The sequence below is a fragment of the Meles meles genome, chromosome 6 (genome assembly GCF_922984935.1).
Source record: "Meles meles chromosome 6, mMelMel3.1 paternal haplotype, whole genome shotgun sequence".
Lineage (NCBI taxonomy): Eukaryota > Metazoa > Chordata > Mammalia > Carnivora > Mustelidae > Meles > Meles meles.
In genome coordinates this window covers 55,640,126-55,660,183 of record NC_060071.1, presented here as the reverse complement: position 1 = coordinate 55,660,183, position 20,058 = coordinate 55,640,126, and the positions used below count along the sequence as shown (strand labels likewise).

General features: G+C 39.2%; 1 pseudogene; it reads left to right on the top strand.

Moving 5' to 3' along the window:
• Window positions 1-271: 271 nt before the first annotated feature.
• LOC123943561 lies at window positions 272-18,296 on the top strand (annotated as a pseudogene).
• The last annotated feature ends 1,762 nt before the right edge of the window (window positions 18,297-20,058 follow it).

Genomic DNA, 20,058 nt, shown 5'->3' with positions numbered 1-20,058 from the left:
CACTGGCAGAGCACATCTTCAGTCATGGTCTCTGGGGTCACAGGAACTCCCACTTGTACCCAAAACCATGATAGCCATGGCTGTCTGGGCAGCTCCAGACTGCCAGAGATGTTCTGAGCAGCGAAAGCACACTGAGATTTTTCCTCTGGCCTGGGCGGGGAGTGCACAGACTCTCTGGGGTCCGAGAGAGTGCCGGCTGGCACCTGCACGCACCTCTTTCAGGGGAGGGTGTAGGGCCTGATTCAGACTCTGGTCATGCGGTGGTGCGTGCATGGAGAGTGCAAAAGGCTGTGGTTCTGCCAGCTGGCGAGGCTCCCTCACCCTCATGGGTGCCACCACCCAGACGCTCTCAGGTGCGCTGGTGACTCAGGGACCAAGACCTGGCTTCTTTGTTGGATTCTCTCTGGCTCAGCACCAGCGGTGGCTGTCCTGGGTCAGCAGACTTAAGCCCCTGTCCCTAACCACCCAGATTCCCGCAATTTCCCCCCATGATCCTTTGGTCTTTTGGGGTGCTTTCAACCAGACTCCAAGTTAATGCTGGTCCCCAATCACAGGACACTCTTGTATTGGGGTATTAATTTCCAGTGGGTCACTTCTGGTGCCTTCCTCCTTTTGTTTATCTTCCAGTATCAGTTCCACGTTCCCACTCCACTTTACCTGCCCACCAGCATCTTCTTACCACCGCCCCCCCAGATCCAGAAGTGTATAATTCTAATCTCAGCCTGATTTCATGGGTGATCAGAGTTCTTTGGTAGGTAATCAGCTCACTTTAGGGTACAGGTTGAAATGGTGCCTCTTCCTACTTCCCTGCCATCTTGTCTCTCCTGGTAAGTTCTTTATAGGTCTTGGATACTAGCCTTTTATCCAATAAGACATCTGCAAATATATTCTCCCATTCTGTAGGTGGCTTTTTAGTTTTGTTGACTGTTTTATTTGCTGTGCAGAAGCTTTTTATTTTGATGAAGTCCCAAGAGTTCATTTTTACCTTTGTTTCCCTTGCCTCTGAAGATGTTTCTAGGAAAGAATTGCTGCAGCTGAGGTCAAAGAGGTTGCTGACTGTGTTCTCCTCTAGGATTTAGATGGATTCCTGTCTCCATTTAGGTCTTTCATCCATTTTGAGGTGTGTGTGTGTGTGTGTGTGTGTGTGTGTGTGTGTGTGTGTGTGTGTGGTGTAAGAAAACGGCCCAGTTTTATTTTAATAAAAGTGGCTCTCCATATCAGGGAGATCATATGATAGTTGTCTTTCTCCGATTGACTTATTTCACTAAGCATGATACCCTCTAGTTCCCTGATATGAGGACATGGAGAAGCAACATGGGGGGTTAGGGGGATAGGAGAAGAATAAATGAAACAAGATGGGATTGGGAGGGAGACAAACCATAAATGACTCTTAATCTCACAAAACAAACTGGGGGTTGCTGTGGGGAGGTGGGATTGGGAGAGGGGGAGGGGGTTATGGACATCGGGGAGGGTATGTGCTATCGTGAGTGCTGTGGAGAGTGTAAACCTGGCAATTCACAGACCTGTACCCCTGGGGATAAAAATACATTATATGTTTATAAGAAAAAAAATTGGAAGGGGAGGCGAACCATAAGAGACTATGGACTCTGAAAAACAACCTGAGGGTTTTGAAGGGTCAGGGGTGGGAAGTTGGGGGAACAGGTGGTGGGTAATAGGGAGGGCACGTTTTGCATGGAGCAAATGGTGCTGTGCAAACAATGAATACTGTTACGCTGAAAAAAATAAATAAATTAAAAAAAAGTGGCTCTCCAATTTTCACAGCACAATTTATTGAAAAGACTGTCTTTTTTCCACCAAATACTCTTTCCTGCTTTGTTGAAGATAGTTAACCCTAGAATTGGGGGTCCATTTTTTATTTCTCTATTCTGTTCCATTGATCTGTGTGTCTGTTTTTGTGCCAATACTTTACTGTCTTGATGATTAAAGCTTTGTAATAGAGCTTGAAATATGGCATTGTGATGCTACCAGCTTTGTTTTCTTTTCAAATTTGATCATTTCTATTCAAGTCTTTTGTCTTTCTATATGAATTTTAGGATTATTTGTTCTAGATCTGTGAAAAATCTTGATGGTATTTTGTTAGGAATTACGTTGAATGTGTAGATTGCTCCAGATAGTGTAGATATTTTAATGATATTTATTATTCCAACCCATGATCATGGAATGTTTTTCCATTTCTTTGTGTCTTCCTCAATTTATTTCAAAATGTTCTGTAGTTATTAGAATACAGATCCTTTACATCTTTGGTTAGGTTTACTTCTAGCAATCTTACAGTTTTTGGTGCAATTGTAAGTGGAATTGAATCCTTAATTTATTTTTTTCCCTGTCTTGTTGCTATTGTATAGAAATGCTACTGGTTTATGTGCATTGATTTTATATCCTGCCATTTCTCTGAATTGCTGTCTGAGTTCTAGCAATTTTGGGGTGGAGTCTTTGGTTTTCCACATAAAGTATCATATCGTCTGCAAAGAGTGAGAGTTTGACCTCTTTACCAGTTTGAATGTCTTTTATTTCTTTTTATTGTCTTATTACTGAGGTTAGGACTTCTAGTACGGTGTTGATCAACAATGGTGGATATGCCTGTTGTGATCCTGATCTTATGAGAAAAGCTCTTAGTTTTTCCTCATTGAGAATAATGCACTGTGGGCTTTTTGTAGATGGGTTTTGTGATATTGAAATATGTTCCCTCTTTCCCTGCACTATGGAGAGTTTTAATCAAGACAGGATGCCATATTTTGTCAAATGCTTTTTCTGCATTGATTGAGAGACTCATATGGTTCTTGTCCTTTCTTTTATTAATATTATGTACCACATTGATTGATTTGCAAATGTTGAACCAACCTTACAGCCAGGAATAAATCCTACTTGGTCATGGTGAATATCCTTTTAAAGTACTGTTGAATCTTGGTGAGGATTTTGGCATCCATGTTCATCAAGGATACTGGTCTGTAATTTTCCTTTTTGGTGGGGTCTTTGTTTTTGGAATCAAGGTAATGCTGGTCTCATAGAATGAGTTTGGAAGCTTTCTTTACATTTCTAGTTTTCCGAAACAGCTTCAGAAGAATAGATATTACTTCCTTAAAAGTTTGGTAGAATTTCCCTGGGAAACAATCTCTCATTTGTTGGGAGATTTTTGGTTACTTGTTCAGTTTCCTTGCTGGTTATGGGTCTGTTCAGGTTTTCTCTTTCTTTCTGTTTCAGTTCTGGTAGTTTATACTTTTCTAGGATTGCATCCATTTCTTCCAGGTTGCCTAATTTTTGACATTTATTTTCTCATAATATATTCTTATAATTGCATTTCTTTGGTGTTGGTCTTGATGTTTCCTATTTCATTCATGATTTTATTAATTTAGGTCCTGTCTCTTTTCTTGTTGATAAGTCTGGTGGGGGGTTGTCAGTGTTATTAATTCTTTCAAAGAACCACCTTCTAGTTTCATTGATCTGTTCTATTGTTCTTCTGGTTTCTATTTCATTGATTTATGCTCTCATATTTATTATTTCTTTTCTCCTTCTTGGTTTAGCCCTTATTTTCTATTTTTTCCCCAGCTCCTTTACATGTAAGTTTAGCGTGTGTACTTGAGATTTTTCTAATTTTCTGAGAAAGGCTTGTATTACAATGTACTTCCCTCATAGGACTGCCTTTTTTGTATCCCAAAAGTTTGAATAGTTGTGTTTTCATTTTCATTCATTTCCATGAATTATTTTTATTACTTCTTTAATTTTCTGTTGACCCATTCATTCTTTAGTAGGATGCTCTTTAACCTCCAAGTATTTGTGTTCCTTCCAAGTTTTCTCTTGTGATTGAGTGCAAGTTTCAAAGCATTGTGGTCTAAAAATATGAAGGCACTAATCCCAATATTTTGGTACTGGTTGAAACATGATTCATGACCCTGATATGATCTATTCTGGAAAATGTTCCATGTGCACTCAAGAAGAATGTATATTCTCTTCCATTAATTTGGAATGTTCTGTCTGTATCTATGAAGTCCATCTAGCCCAGTGTGTCATTCCAAACACTTGTTTCCTGGTTGATCTTCTGCTTCAATGATCTATCCATTGTTGTGAGTGGGGTGATAAAGTCCCCTACTATTATGGTATTATTATCAATGTGTTTCTTTAATCTGGTTATTAATTGGTTTATATAATTGGCTGCTCTCAATTTAGGAGCATAAATATTTATAATTCTTAGATCTTCTTGCTGGACAAACCCTTTAAGTATAATATAGTGTTCCTCTTCATCCCTTACTATGGTCTTTGGTATAAATCTAATTTGTCTGTTATGAGGATTAGTACCCCAGATTTCTTTTGTGGTCCATTAGTATGATGAATGATTCTCTACCCACTCACTTTCAATCTGGACTTTTCTTTAGTTCTAAAATGAGTCTCTTGTACATAACTTATGATGGGTCTTGCTTTTTATCCAATGTGATAACATTTGTTCTTTGGTTAGATCATATAGCTCATTGACATTCAGAGTAAATATTGAAATGTATGAGTTTAGTATCATTGTATTATGTGTAAAGTCCCTGTTTCTGGAGATTGTCACTGTTTCTCTCTGGTCTTTGTTACTTTTGGGATCTCCCTTCACTTACAGGATCCTCCTTAATATTTTTTGTAGGGTAGTTTAGTGGTCACATATTCTTTGAGTTTCTTTCTGTCCTGGAAGCTTTTTATCTCTCCTTCCATTCTGATTGACAGCCTTTCTGGATAGAGTATTCTTGGCTTCATGTTTCTCTCATTTAGTACTGGAAATAGATCATTTCAGCTCTTTCTGGCCTGCCAGTTCTCTGTGAATAGGTGTGTTGCCGGTCTAATGTTCTTAACCCTGTAGGTTAAGAACCTCTTGTCGCCCACTGCTTTCAGGATTTTCTCTTTATTTCCGAAATTTGCAAGCATCACTATTATATGTTGGAGTGTATCTATTTTTATTGGTTTGGGGAGGGGTCCTCTCTACCTCTTGGACTTGAATACCTGTTTCCTTCCCCAGATTAGGGAAGTTCTGAGCTATGATTTGCACAAATATACCGTCTCTCTCTCTCTTTCTCTCTCTCTCCTTGGGGACCACAGTAATTCTAATACTGTTTCATTTTATGGCATCGCTGATTACTCAAAGACTCCCCTCATGGTCTGTCAATTGTTTTTCTCTTTTCCTCAGCTTCCTTCCTTTCCATCAACTTGTGCTATGGTTCACTGACTCTGTCTTCTTCATTTACCGTAGCTGTCAGCACATCCAATTTAGACTGCATCTCAGAGCATTTTTTATTTTGGCCTGATTAGATTTAATTTCTACACCAAGAGATTAGCTAGTGCTTTTATGCTTTTTCAAGCCCAGCTAGTTGCCTTTAAAATTGTTATCTTGAATTCCAGTTCTGACATCTTATAACCATATTGATTAGATCTGTGGGAGAGGGTATTACCTCTGGTTCTTTTGTTGTGAATTCCTACTAGTTATTTTACAGGTACAGAGAAGAATAGATGGGGGAAAGAGAGACTGTGATCTCACAGGGTGGACAAAACAGGGTGATCCACTTGGTCCTGAGTGTCTTTTGGTCTGTGTGTTAGAAGATGCTAAATCCCAAAATTGTAAAAAAAAAAAAAAAAAAAAAAAAGCAGAACTTAAATATGTACAAAAGTAAAACTGAACACAGTGAAAGGAATCCAGAAATAAAAATATATATATATATATATATACATATAAATATATATATACCTGTTAAATGTAGAAGTAAAAAACAGAAGTTTAAAAAAGTTTAAAAAAGACTTAAAATCAAAGAAACTAGTTGAACAGGGGAAAAGGGAGAAAAAAGAAATGGAAAAATTTAAATGAAAAAACAAATGAATCATAAGAAAAGCCTCAAGTTCTATATACTATTTTCACCTGGCACTGCAGTTTTGCAGTCCTGTTTGGTCCATTAATTTGCTGTTGTCCTGTTCTCAGGACATTAACTTGCTGATACCTGATTCTCAGGTATCTTTGCTTGGGTGGAGTTGCACTGCTCCTTGCCAGGGAGTGGGGCCAGGATCAGTATAAGTCAGTTTCTCTGCGTGGCTTTTGTTCCCTGATGTCTTTCCACACCTTTTTAAAGGGTGAAAATTAAAATGGCCAGCTCGATCTCTAACCCTGGAACTGAAGGATCACAGTGTGTGCCAAACTCTGCAGATTCCTGCAGTGTGTGCCCACACACATCCTCCCTGAGGGAGGCGCAGGGGGTCACCTTGTTCCTGCAATTTGCTGGGCCCCGCACAAGGACAGCAGTCACCTGATCGGGCCTCAGTTCAGAGTGGATGCTGAACTGAGCTGAGAGCCTCCTTCAGGGCTCATTTATCCTGACAGGATTCCCTGTTCCAATGCTTGGGAACTCTGCTGGTTCAGACACCACTGTTCTTCCTGTGACTCTGGGGTTCTTGAGAAAACACTATCCCACCTGGGATACTATCTCTCTTTACCACTGAGCACCTTTCAGGCTGGGCCATCTCTCACTGAGGCAGGTTTCTAAAGGTTTGGATTTTGCTCCCAGAGCTCTATCATTTTCTGGTAGTAGGCTGATGTAGGCTCCCTTCCCCCACCATTTGTCTTCCGTATCTCTACTCAGTTCACTTCTCCACACTCCTGCTTTGCAAAAAGTGGTAGTCACTTTTCTAGTTGTAGAATTTCAGCCATTCTTTTTTTACATCTCAGGTAGACTTCTTAGGTGTTCAGGATGATATGATAGTTCTCTAGCTAAATTTAGGGCACCAGATGAAATAAAGTCCCCCATTCTTCCTCCATCTGTTATATGAGTGTTTTTGTATAATACTGTCTATATCCTATCACGTTATTTTAATAAGTAAAACAACTGGCAATATAGGATGATGCAATCTGATTTAGATGAAAAGATACAGATATGCTGTATCATTTTGAAAATGATATGTGGTGAATGTAATCAAAGGAATCCATAAAATTTAATGTTTTCATTAAACCAGATATACAGAGCTCTAGAATAGACCGATTATTCCCAACACTTTCCCACCTTCCACTCTGTGTGTCTAGGGAGAAAGCCACCTTGTCTCAATTATTCTGCCCTGGAGCCCAGTGCTTGACTGAGCTGCTCAGTAAATCCCTCTCAAAATACTGCACTTGGGATAGGCCTGGTTTTTTTTATAGATTTTCTGCCAAGAAGAAACATTGAATTTTACAGAATCGTTTTTGTTCTGCCTTGTTTTCCTTGAAGATGTTCTGGGTTGAATGTGGTTTCTTTTGCTGAGGGATCTGGGAGCCCTGCAGCACTCCTGCAATGTCTCCTGTGGCCACCAGAGGGCTCGTGACAAGGACCTTTCTCCACCTCAACAGAAGATGCAAGTTCATCGCCTTAAAGGCTTACTTTACAATTTTAGAGAAATGCCTTAAGGATTATTTATTCTTTGGACCTATTGACTGTTCCCTACAAGTAACAACCTACGGTACTACACGGACTCACAGATGTCCCTTCTTACACATGCAGATACATAAAATTATAAATAACTGAATGAAGGTAGACCCTCACCTCATATGAGACAGAAAATGAACCCTAAAAGGATCAAAGAGCTAAATTGAAGAGCTAAACTATAAATCTCACAGAAGAAAGCCATAAGAAGAAATCTTCCTGACGTTAGGTTTGGCATCTGTTTCTTAAGGATGACACCAAAATAAACAAGTGGAAAACAGCTACAAGGATAAATTGGTCACTAACATGACTGCCTTTCCACTTGGTTCCCCATGTGCTCCAGGCACCAGGCAGGAACTGTACAAGTCATTGCTTCCCACAACCTACTCAGTGGCACTGGGTACATTCTCCAATCAGAGATGGGGTCCAGAGGTTCAGAGCCCTGCCTCGGGTCACCCAGCTACAAGGAGGCAAAGCAGGGGCTAGAACTGCTATCCTGCTGCCACTGGACCCTGTCCTTCATCCACACGGCTCCTCCTTGGAACTCAGAGGTATGCAACTGCTCCACGTCCAAATCCAACTGCTCCACATCCAAACCCCCAAACCTCACTGAACTCTGGGGGCAGTGGTGCCCCTTACATTGGGGGCTTGGCCAGGGTCTGTTGTCAAATGATGGCAGGCCTTCGGCTCTCCCTACCAGCCAACCTTTATCTGGGCAGAAGGAGGTTTCTCCCTGGGTACCAGTAACAAAGGTTCATGTAACCCAACAGCTGAGAAGTCCCTTTTGCAGCATCTGGATGCAGCCTTCATATCAGGTGGGGCCCACAGGGGTGGCAAGTCTGGATTCAACTCCTTCCTTTGTTTCAGTGTGGGAAAAGGAAGGGGCAGTTTCGTAAAGCCTCAGTTTCCCTGTTAGTCAAACAGAGACAACACTTCGGCCTTCATCATGGAATTATTATAGGGATTGAGTGAAATGATCCATGTTCCCAAAAGACACTCAGTAATCCTTAGGTCTACCTGCTTAAGGTAGCCCACTGTGATCCCACTACTACCATGGGCTCTGGGTCTCTGCCATACTCTTTCCTCTCAGCCTGGCAATCTTGGCTTCTTCTGACTCTATTGTCCTTCCAGAAAGCCTTCATCACCTCCAGTATGGGTGACCTGTCCTTCAGTTGGGTTCCCACAACACTGGTTCTCACCCATCAGACCCACACCAGCCCTGGAACTCGACATCACTCAGAGCTTGTGTCTGTGGCCACTGGACAATCCTCAGTGTTGAGACCAGTACTCCATAGGTCCCTGAAATTTTGGCTTCTTCAGACCCAATGTTGGGATGCCCGAGGACTAGGACTATTTTCTTCCAAAGCAGGCAAAGTGAGCTGCCCTCAGTTCCATCATGCCTGTCGCCCCTCTCCTCCCACTGTGTAATCATTGGTACCGAACATCTTAGGGCTCCTTGGCTGTCAGGATCCCAGTGCCTTTTGGTGGTTGATGACAAAAGTATTTTCTGGAGGTGAACATGGTTCTTGATGGAAACATTGATAGGGTGAAGCTTGGTCACTTGCTACAAACCCACACAGAACCTGTGCCCTTGACCAATATGGCAGCGCCCCAGCCCATGGCAGTCCTTCCCCTAATGCTTGGAGCTCTCCTCTCTCGCCTGATCCCCATTCAATGGTGTTTCTCTCTCTTGCAGGGAGAGCCCAAAATGTCCTCTCTCTGATGATCTATTTTCTCTGCCTGGGGAGTTTCATCTTGTGGCAGAGTGGACAGGGATGGCTGAGCATGGCCTCTCTTACAGCTTCAGATCAAGTGGACTCCCCCTCAGCTGACTTTTGAGAGAAGAGGGGTCTCTCCCTTCTCTTCACTTATGTCTTGAGCAGAAATCATAGCCCCCTCTCTCACAAAACTGAACTTGAGGGATATCAAGGTTGGGGCTGGCAGGAGTGCGGGACGGGGGTCACTGCTGGAGGAGCCTGAGGGGTGTGGAGGGGCTATTCTCAGTGCCAAAACCCCTGGCTGAGGCTCTGTCCATCCTGCAGCTTCCAAGAGCACCCAATGTGCTTTGTAAAGATCTCTCTTGCTCATGGAGGTTCAAGTGGTTCTTGCTGTTGCCATTAAATGTACATCTGGATGAACACATTCAGGTCATGTCTGTAATGCCCTGACCCGTGCTACCATTAGAGGTTCCTTCTTGAGAAGAAAGGGCCCAAACAGGATGGACAGGGAGCAAGCAGACAGGTGTGGCCTGGCCAACACCCCTCTGCTGGCCTGGAAAGAGGGCCTGGTTGCTCTAGTTAGAAGCTGAGTTATGGAGCAGGAGGGCCTGGAGTGGTTGGGGTGTGTCCCTGGATGGGACCTGGGTGAAGTTGTTCCAGGACACGGTGCAAGGATGCTTGTCAGGGAAGGACCCATGAGGTGGATATGGGCAGGCTCTTCCCTGCTCCATGGGTCACTCCCAGGTACCCTGATGGTCTCCCTGCTTGTTTGTCCTCCTCAACATTTCAGAGCTCATCTGTCATCTCTGAGGTCCCTCCTTTCCTGAACAAGTCTCCTCTTTAATAAAGAGAGCATGATAGAGGATCCTGCAGCCAGTACTCCCAATGAGTGATGTAACCACATCCCAATGATGTGAGTAACGTGTGTTCCAGAAATTGTGCTTATAGGAATCAGTCCTAAAGAAAAATAGATTATGGCAAAGATGTACTCTTCACTTACGAGACTCAAATAATTAAATAATTAAAATAATTAAAATAATTAAAATAATTAAAAAATGTCCAATTGTTTAATAGGTGGTGCTGCTGAGTAAATGATGTGTAATCACTGAAAATGTCCAAGGGGACAGGAGCAGCAGTGCATGTCCACTGTGGGTACCTCAGGCAGAACAAGAACCAGCTGTGGAACCCTCCCTTCCCCACCCTGTCTCACACACACACACACACACACACACACACACACACACACACTGCACTTAGAGGAAAAGGACTAGAAGAGGGACACCATATGTTATGGGCAATCATTTCTTGGTAGAAGGAATGTATCTTCTTTTCTTCATTTTTAAATCATTAGTGTACTAAATAAACATAATGTGGCAAAAACCTTAACTATTTACTTTATTACCTGGTATGTTTGTAATAAATGGGAAGATTTAATATGCAATCTTAATGTTTTTATAATATGCACATTAGCATAATTTAGAGTTGAACTCACCTGGGACTTGTAGAACACATTTTCAAGATGGCTTCTTCACTCAAATATTTGTCTGGCATATCTATTGTAAATCATGACAGGGGGAGACATGGTCATAGAAGAATATGTAGAATGGAAGATTTTGATTTTAAATATCGCTGGAAAATAAGATCTGCTATAAGAAGACAGGCTTGATTGTAGCCTGATATTTTACATTGTGACCTGAGACATTACATTGTATCATATGGGTGAAGGCTACTGAAGCAGAAGAATGATAGGGAATATCATCAATAAAGAGATGGAAAAAATAAAAAGTAGAAATTATAGAAAAAATGTACAGTAACAGAAACAAAACGTTCTCTAGGAGGGCTCAACTGCAGTTTCGGTTGTTAGAAGCAAGTATCAGTGAACTTGAGGACAGTTGATTGAGATTCTCCAATCTGAGGAACAGAAAGAAAAACTGAATCCAGAGTAAAGAACTGGGATTTAGAGATCTGTAGAGTATCATAGAAAGTAGCATTGAAGTTATACACATACATATATTTGTATATATAATGTGTATATGTGTTTTATATATGTATATAAAATATATTCAAATTTAACCTGTCAGTTTTCCTCCCAATCTGTCTACAAATACGGTTTTTATTATCTTATATAATGGCAACTTTATCCTTGGAGTTTCTTAGGCTACAATACTTGGAATCATGCTTGACTTCTCTACTATAATAACAACCCATAATAATCTTCAGGAAGTCCTGTTAACTCTAACTTCAGAATGTATCTGGAGTCTGACTGCTTCTGTCTTATAGTGTACATTTGTGGAATGAGCCGTCATCAGAGCTGGTCTGAATTAGTGAACTTGCTCCTTATCTGGCCTCCTAGCTTCCATCCTTGTGTTTTCCAACAGGAGCAGTTAGAGCTGTTCTAACACCTGTCCTCTACTCAAAACTCACACCCACCACTTCACTCAGAAGAGAAAGCCATGTGTAGTGTCTTACAGGGCCCTATAGGATTTATGCCCTACCCACAATTGCTTATCATCCCAACCACTCTCCATCTTACTCCACTTCAGTCCCAGGAGTTGTTTAATAACCTTAGGCAGCAGCCACCTGAGTTCTCTGCACTGGCTGTTCTCTCTGTGTTTTGCTTTCCCCAGATGTACACGTAGATGCTCCCATGTCCTCCTTTAAGTCTGTGGTCAAAAGTCACCTTCTCAATGAAACCTATTCTTAACATCCTATTTAAAAAGAAAACTCTGGCATTCCCACTGTCTCTTATCCTGCTTGATTTTTTCCATAGCCTTATTGTAAATTACCATCTTGTTTTTGTTTATGTATCTGCATTTTCTGTGAGAAGGTACTGTGAGGGAGACAATGGTCAATTTCATTCACCAATGCTTTGGAGAATGGGCATTACATGTATAGCTTGGTATCCTTTTTTTAAAAACAAAACACCATGAACTTTTCTTAATATATTGAAATGTGTGTTGAAAACATTATTTTTGTTATTATATTCTATCAAACTGATTGTTAATTCATTCTATGTATTCGGGCAAAATGAAATGGTTTTATTTTTCATATATTAATCCAACTCTATCATAGACATTTTATATCACAGAAATACTAGGTAGAGGTCAATTGGTATTTTTCAGGGAGCCCGGTTTATATTTCCCAAGTGTGTATCCAAAAGTTGTACTGACTTACATTCCTCTTAACAGTGAGGGAGGTGGCCTTACACAGCTTAAGAATATAGATTCTAGAGCCCATGCACCTGGGTTAGATCATCAGCTCTGCTACTGACAGTATGTGTGTCCAGACACAATAGCCTCAGTCTCCTCATTTATAAACCAGGAATGATGGTGTTTCTCTCATTAGACTGTTGTGAAGATTAATTGAAAGAATCAACCTGACATAGAACTGGCAAAGGGAAAGTCCTCAAGAGATGTCAGGTGTTATTTAAATTTGTATTGTTACTTTTATTACAAAATTTTGCATCTTCATGAGACCTGACTATGAGTTTGATGTATTTATTCTAAGTCTGATATGTGGATAAAAGTATGCCTTGTTAAGTTTTGTTTATTGAGGATAACTTTCTAATGCTTATTGTCCTATTTGTCCTCCTCCCTTTAAAAAGTAATTTTCCTAAATTCTTTCCTCTTCTTTCCCTTCAGGTTTCCCTCACTTACTGATTCATAAATACTTTTTCTATGTTAAGGATATTAGGGCTTGGTCATAGGGCTAAAAGAATCACAATGGAACTTTATGTGAATTAGGAAAAAAGGACTTCTAAGGGACAAACCCATGCCTGGTTAACATATATTGTTTCTTGGATGGGTGGGGCAGAGTGTGGATGTCAGCCCTAACTGACCCTTTGGCCAGTTGGCCTTGAACACTTAAAGTCTGCACAACTCTATATAGTGATTTTGTGGTTCATAGGATTGGAAATTGAGTTTACAAGCTTATAGTTGGATTTACATTTTATTGCAGTGCTTCCTAAAATACAAAGGTTTTAAAAATGTTTACATATTTTTGTATATTGTTACTTTGCTTTCTGAATTTTTCTATTACTGGCTTGATATTTACAGTATAAGTCAGGGTTTTTAGGGAAGAGAAGAGGACAGGGACAGACAGAGTCATAGAAGTAGAGATATTTATTACAAGGAATGGCTCATGTGTTTTTCAGAGCATGCAAATCCGAACTCTACTATTGGACCGGAAGGCTGGAGTCACAGGAAAACTGATGGTACAGATGAAATCAAAGACCGTGTACTGGAGAGTTCTTTCTTGCTTGGGAAGGTGAGTCTTTTTGGTCTATTCAGGCCTTCAGCTGATTGTATAAGGCCCACCTACCTTATGGAGGAAAATATGTTTTATTCAGAGTTCATCTTATTCAATGTTAATTTCATCCAAAAACACTCTCTTAAATTGACACATAAAATTAGTCATCATGTTTAGGCAATATTTCCCTTCCTCCATGCAAATATTCACTTGTTTTAGCTGTCATAAGCTTCTCCATTATTCTTGGCTTAACATAGTATATCTGTACCTAAATAATGACTACATATAAAAAACAAATGACATTGATGCACACAATTTACTTCTACACTTTTTCTTTGTCGTTTATAATTTGTGTGCTTTAAGTAGAAAAACAAACTTAGAAAGATTTTGTGATTCCTCTTAAGTGAAATACAACTATGTGAAGCCAAGATATACTATACCCAGATACTGAATTGGCGTGAAATGTCTTATAAATGTAATTGTGCTTATATACCTAATATGGAATTGATGTCATGTGAATAGTTGTAAAAGTGATTATCATTCATCAGAACATTCAAGATATTTGTAATTAGCATGTAGACTTTAGCAGAAGATCCTGAATTAACTTAAAATGATTTGGTGAGGTAAGTGGATAACAATTATAAATAATGTGCAAAGTAGCCCAGACACCAGGAAATTTCATTATTCATGACTATATGAATCTGAAGAAAGCACATATTTTGGCACATACCAATGAGATGCTCCAAAGTATTGTGCTTGATCAAAGTTACATAAAATAATATGCAACGTTGGCAGATTTTCCATATGTTTTGATGCCTGCGTGACTCAGTTGGTTAAGTGTCTGCCTTTGGCTCGGGTCATGTTTGCAGGGTCCTGGAATGGAGCCGTGTTGGGCTCCCTGCTCAGCGGAAGCTCTTCCTGCTCTTCCTGTTCTTCCCCCTAATTGTACTCTCTCTCTCTAATAAATAAATAAAATCTTTAAAACAAATGTGACTTGTTAATTTTATTATCTAAAGGAAAGGCACATTTTTTGGTGCATTAACTGTGTATGTATACATATTATCCTGTTTCAGCTATTAAAATAATTGTACCTGTGTTCATAGAATCTGACATCTTTAAAATCTTTCTTCCTTTGTCACTTGAGTAAATGAACATGACTTATTAGCACAAATTTCCACTTGTAGATAGTTTATTCCCTAAGCTCCATTCTGGTAATTTTCCATCAATGTCCCATTTTAAGGGATTATTAATGTGATTGGAGAGATGATATAGATACTTATATCTAAAGTCCAAAGAAGACTCAAATCTGAAGTCCTCTAACTTCTTAAAGTGGTGCTTTTCTGGAATTATTTTCTAAGAGGAGCAGAAAGAGCTTATCAAATCCTCTATAGAATAAAAAAATATGTATGTTTTCAGAAGTTCTGTTCAGGCATAGTAGATTTGAAATACAGGTTGAGGGATTGGCAGCACCAGCAGTGAACGTCTAACTCCAGGTAGTAAACAGCCTTTGGTAGACATTTAGTGAATGTGTGTCTGAACATACAAATCAACCAGAGACTAATTCATTTGTTATTTTTCACGTTGAAATTGTTGGAGGAAATAATACTAACTTTTCAGTTAAAATCAATTTTGTCATTGTTATATTTGTTTCCTAAGTAGCATTTGTAGGTATACAAAATCAACCTCATTTGTTTCTGATTATAAATTTAACATTTAATGATCTTTAAATGCTTTTGTAAATGATAAAGTGTTCTCTGAAATCAGAACCTTATTTAAGTTCATTTATTCCTCTTCTTTTAACATCCTGACATATAATTTACATACCATAAAGATCACTCAATTCCAGTATACAATTCAATGGTTTTTAGTACATTTACAAAATTGTGCAACTGTCACCAATATCTAATTCCAGAGCATCTTTACTTCAATAGCAAGTTAAACATTTTTTCCTGAAATTTCCATTTGATTAATTTGACTTTCAACTCACCTAATCTCTAAAACACACTAACTGAAACACTAAGTTTAAACTTAGTTATGTTTTATGCTTTCATGTGAAAATTTTCATAGCCACAGAGCAAAAGTATACCAATAAAAGAATACCCGTTATGGGGCGCCTGGGTGGCTCAGTGGGTTAAGCCGCTGCCTTCGGCTCAGGTCATGATCTCAGGGTCCTGGGATCGAGTCCCGCATCGGGCTCTCTGCTCAGCAGGGAGCCTGCTTCCCTCTCTCTCTCTCTCTCTCTCTGCCTGCCTCTCTACCAACTTGTGATCTCTCTCTGCCAAATAAATAAAATCTTTAAAAAAAAAAAAAAAAAAAGAATACCCATTATGGTCTGTATTATGTATGCTAGCTGGTGTTAGTGTCCTCTAAGAAAACTTGTGAAGAGATTCTGAATTGTGATTATTTCCATCTTGTCCACAGCAATGTTTAACATCAGGTATATAAGCCGATTCTAAAGAGGGGTAACACCTATTCCTAAAAAGTCTTGCAATTAAATCTTTTAATATATTTCACTAGAAAACTTCAAGAGGAACAAAAGAGTCTGAGTCCCTGTTATCCACAAAAGCCTGATCGAAACTGGTGTTATTTGAGGAGATTAAAACTGATATAATAACCATGAATTCCTCTAGGTTTTAAAATTCTATCACAGTGCCATGTTTATATCATTAGAATATTTCAGAGCTGGAACATGTAACTTTAGCTCCACATAATAGGCCTTACCAAACTATTATTTTGTGTTATAGTCTTCAATTTTATAAAGGGCCAACATAATAAAAATTCATACAAAGGACAGTTCTGCATCATTTGTGAAATTACTCATGAAGAATTCTGTTAGTGTCTTTATCAAAACGTTTATACAATATCTTCCTCTTAGTTAGAGGACTTAAGTACCACCTCATTACTCATGATAAACTGCTAATGAGACCTACCCATCCCAACCCAGTTCTTCTGGAAGTTCAGAACTACATTCTTACTCAAATGCTGAACTTATCAATACTCATGTATACTGTGAAAGCTATGCTGCATAGTTTTATGCTGTGGTTCTTGTTGAAAGATCTTGAAAATATTTCTTTCATTGAAGCCATTCTAAAATCTTGTCATAAGTAGTTTATACATAGTAAATCTATAAATGAGTTGGATCATTGGCCTTTTAATCCCAAACTCAACTGATCAATAGAGATGACAAGAGCTGTAATAAAATGTGGGATCGAGGGCACTGTATAAACCTTAGGTTAATTGATTTATTTTCTTTTATACTTATTGCTTTATTAACTAAATTGAGAATGGGAACTGTCATTGTTACATAGACATGGTCTGAATGAGTGAGCATGTGAATGAGCAAATGAATACAGAAGATAAAGTAGTTCTACTACTTCTACAACCAGAAGTCCCTGAAGTTCCTAGATTGTCTAGGTTTCAAAGCATGCATTGTGGAGAAGGCTGCATAATTCCATAAATTTGTTTAAAAATAATTATGTTTCATACTTAAAATGGGTGAATTTTGGTAAGTAGGTATATTTTATATACCTTTAAAATAGCTTTAAAAAATAAAAACAGGAAGATTTTAAGCAGCCTTTACATGGGAGACAAGCAAACTCTGTTGTTGGACTTGGATTTAATCATCTCTATGTTGTATTTTATATTTTGTCTTTCAAATTAAAATTACATTCAGATAAAATTAGGTGATCACTTTCATGTGCCTGGTAGTTGACAGGCCCTTCATGTCCACTCCTTTCTTTATATAGATTCAGGACACAATCTGAAACCTGAGATACTGGAGAACAGAATTATTCCTTGTGTCAGAATTTGTGTTGTATGGACTCTGCACTTCACAACACCTCCAACATTTTTTCTTCATATTTTTCTCTGGGATCTATGTGGCCACTGTGCTGGGTAACCTCATCATTGTGGTCACTGTAATTTCTTTTTTTTTTTAAGATTTTATTTATTTATTTGACAGAGAGAGATCACAAGTAGGCAGAGAGGCAGGCAGAGAGAGAGGGGAAAGCAGACTCCCCGCTGAGCAGAGAGCCTGATGCAGGGCTCGATCCCAGGACCCTGAGATCATGACCTGAGCCGAAGGCAGAGGCTTAACCCACTGAGCCACCCAGGTGCCCCAGTCACTGTAATTTCTGACTCCCACTTGCACTCCTCTCCTATGTACTTCCTGCTGGGAAATCTGTCTTTCTTAGATATATGGCTAGCCTCATTTGCCACCCCCAAGATGATCAGGGACTTTCTTAGTGATCGAAAGCTCATCTCCTTTGGAGGATGTATGGCTCAAATCTTCTTGCACTTTATCGGTGGGGCTGAGATGGTACTTCTGGTTTCTATGGCCTATGACAGATATGTGGCTATATGCAAACCTTTGCATTACATGACCATGATGAGCCGGCAGACTTGCATGGGGCTGGTGTTGGTGTCATGGATCATTGGCTTTGTGCACTCCATCAGTTAAGTAGCCTTTACTGTGAATTTACCTTACTGTGGCCCCAATGAGGTGGACAGCTTCTTTACACCTTCCTCTCATGATCAAGCTTGCCTGCATAGACACCTATGTCTTAGGTATACATATGATATCAGACAGTGGGTTGCTGTCCATGAACTGTTTTCTGCTCCTCTTGGTCTCTTACACTGTTATCTGCATCACTGTCTGACAGCGTGCTGCTGGTGGGGTATACAAAGCACTCTGTACTTGCTTTGCACAACCATGGTAGTCACACTCTTCTTCGGGCTCTGCATTTTCATTTGCATGTGGCCTTTCAGTCAGGTCTCTGTGGACAAGCTCCTGTCTATGTTTTAAACCATTTTTACTCCACTTTTGAACACCCTTATCTACACAATGAGAAATAAAGAGATGAAAACTACTATGAAGAAACTAGGTAACCAACACATGACTTCTCACTGAATTCCAGCTTTCCTTAGACCTACGTGTTCTTACCCATTCAGTAGATATCTTTTCTTTAAAAGGATTCTGCATAAAGATTTCATTCTGATGTTTCATTGATATAATTTATATTGTGTTATATTACAGAGAAATAGTTGAGGATTGCACAAAAATCATGTATATAGTTTTATTCTATATAATTTTATACTTTAAATAAAATTTTATCATATAACTTTATAATATCACTACCTTAAATTGTAAGACTTAAAATTATCACAGTATAATTTTAATTTTATCATATATTTTTTTATTTTTTATTTTTTTTATTTTTATTTTTTTTTAAAGATTTATTTATTTGACAGATAGAGATTACAAGTAGGCAGAGAGGCAGGCAGAGAGAGAGAGAGGAGGAAGCAGGCTCCCAGCCAAGCAGAGAGCCCAATGCGGGGCTCGATCCCAGGACCCTGGGATCATGACCTGAGCTGAAGGCAGAGGCTTTAACCCGCTGAGCCATCCAGGCACCCCTAATTTTATCATATTTTATATTACAAATGTAATTTGTAGGTATAATATAACTGTATTATAATTTAATATTAGTAGAATTGTATAGTAATTTCTATGTAATATAACTTTATGTAAACAGATATAATCTACATACACATTCAACCCACACATTGACTTTGGAATGGACTTAGCAATTTTCTGTCTTTGTTAAACCAGATCTCTCCCTAGCTTGTTTTGTCTATAGTATTTATAGAAAATGAGTTTTAATTTCCTAATCATAGTTCAATACAGCAAGACTGTCATTTTGTAACCATTCAAGACATGAGACATTCAGCAGAAGACAGCAAGTGTGAGAATAAAATGCTCTATCAGTCTTTCTCCTGGTTTTGAAAGTCGGAGAGCAGGAAAAAGACACTGTTTCAAAATCCTATTTATTTAAAAGTATACATTTTCCTGGAAATGTGTACTATGCTTAAACTTTTATTGAAAAAAATGAATGTATGCCAGTGAAATTCAATTACAGAAGTTAATTTTCACACGGAGAAAATTGCTATTTTATGGCTCAATATTTCATGGGGTAAATTGAGATATTGTGTAATGATTAAAAATGCATTAGAGTAGGAAAATAATAAAATTTAATGCACAGACTTTAAATAAACACTACATCAAATTATATCTTACAGTGTTGATTCTGTCCCTTGGCAAGGCCTCTATTAGGAAGTGTGTTTGAGTATAACAGAGTCAAATCTTATGCTGAGTTTTTAACTTTAAATGTCCTTGGATCCTGTGATCTGAAGGGGCACATGTACCCAAATGTTATAGCAGCAATGTCTACAATAGCCAAGCTATGGAAAGAACCTAGATGTCCATCAACAGATGAATGGATCAAGAAGATGTGGTATATATACACAATGGAATACTATGCAGCCATCAAAAGAAATGAAATCTTGCCATTTGCGACGACGTGGATGGAACTAGAGGGTATCATGCTTAGTGAAATAAGTCAATCGGAGAAAGACAACTATCATATGATCTCCCTGATATGAGGACATGGAGAAGCAACATGGGGGGTTAGGGGGATAGGAGAAGAATAAATGAAACAAGATGGGATTGGGAGGGAGACAAACCATAAATGACTCTTAATCTCACAAAACAAACTGGGGGTTGCTGGGGGGGAGGTGGGGTTGGGAGAGGGGGAGGGGGTTATGGACACTGAGGAGGGTATGTGCTATCATGAGTGCTGTGAAGTGTGTAAACCTGGCGATTCACAGACCTGTAC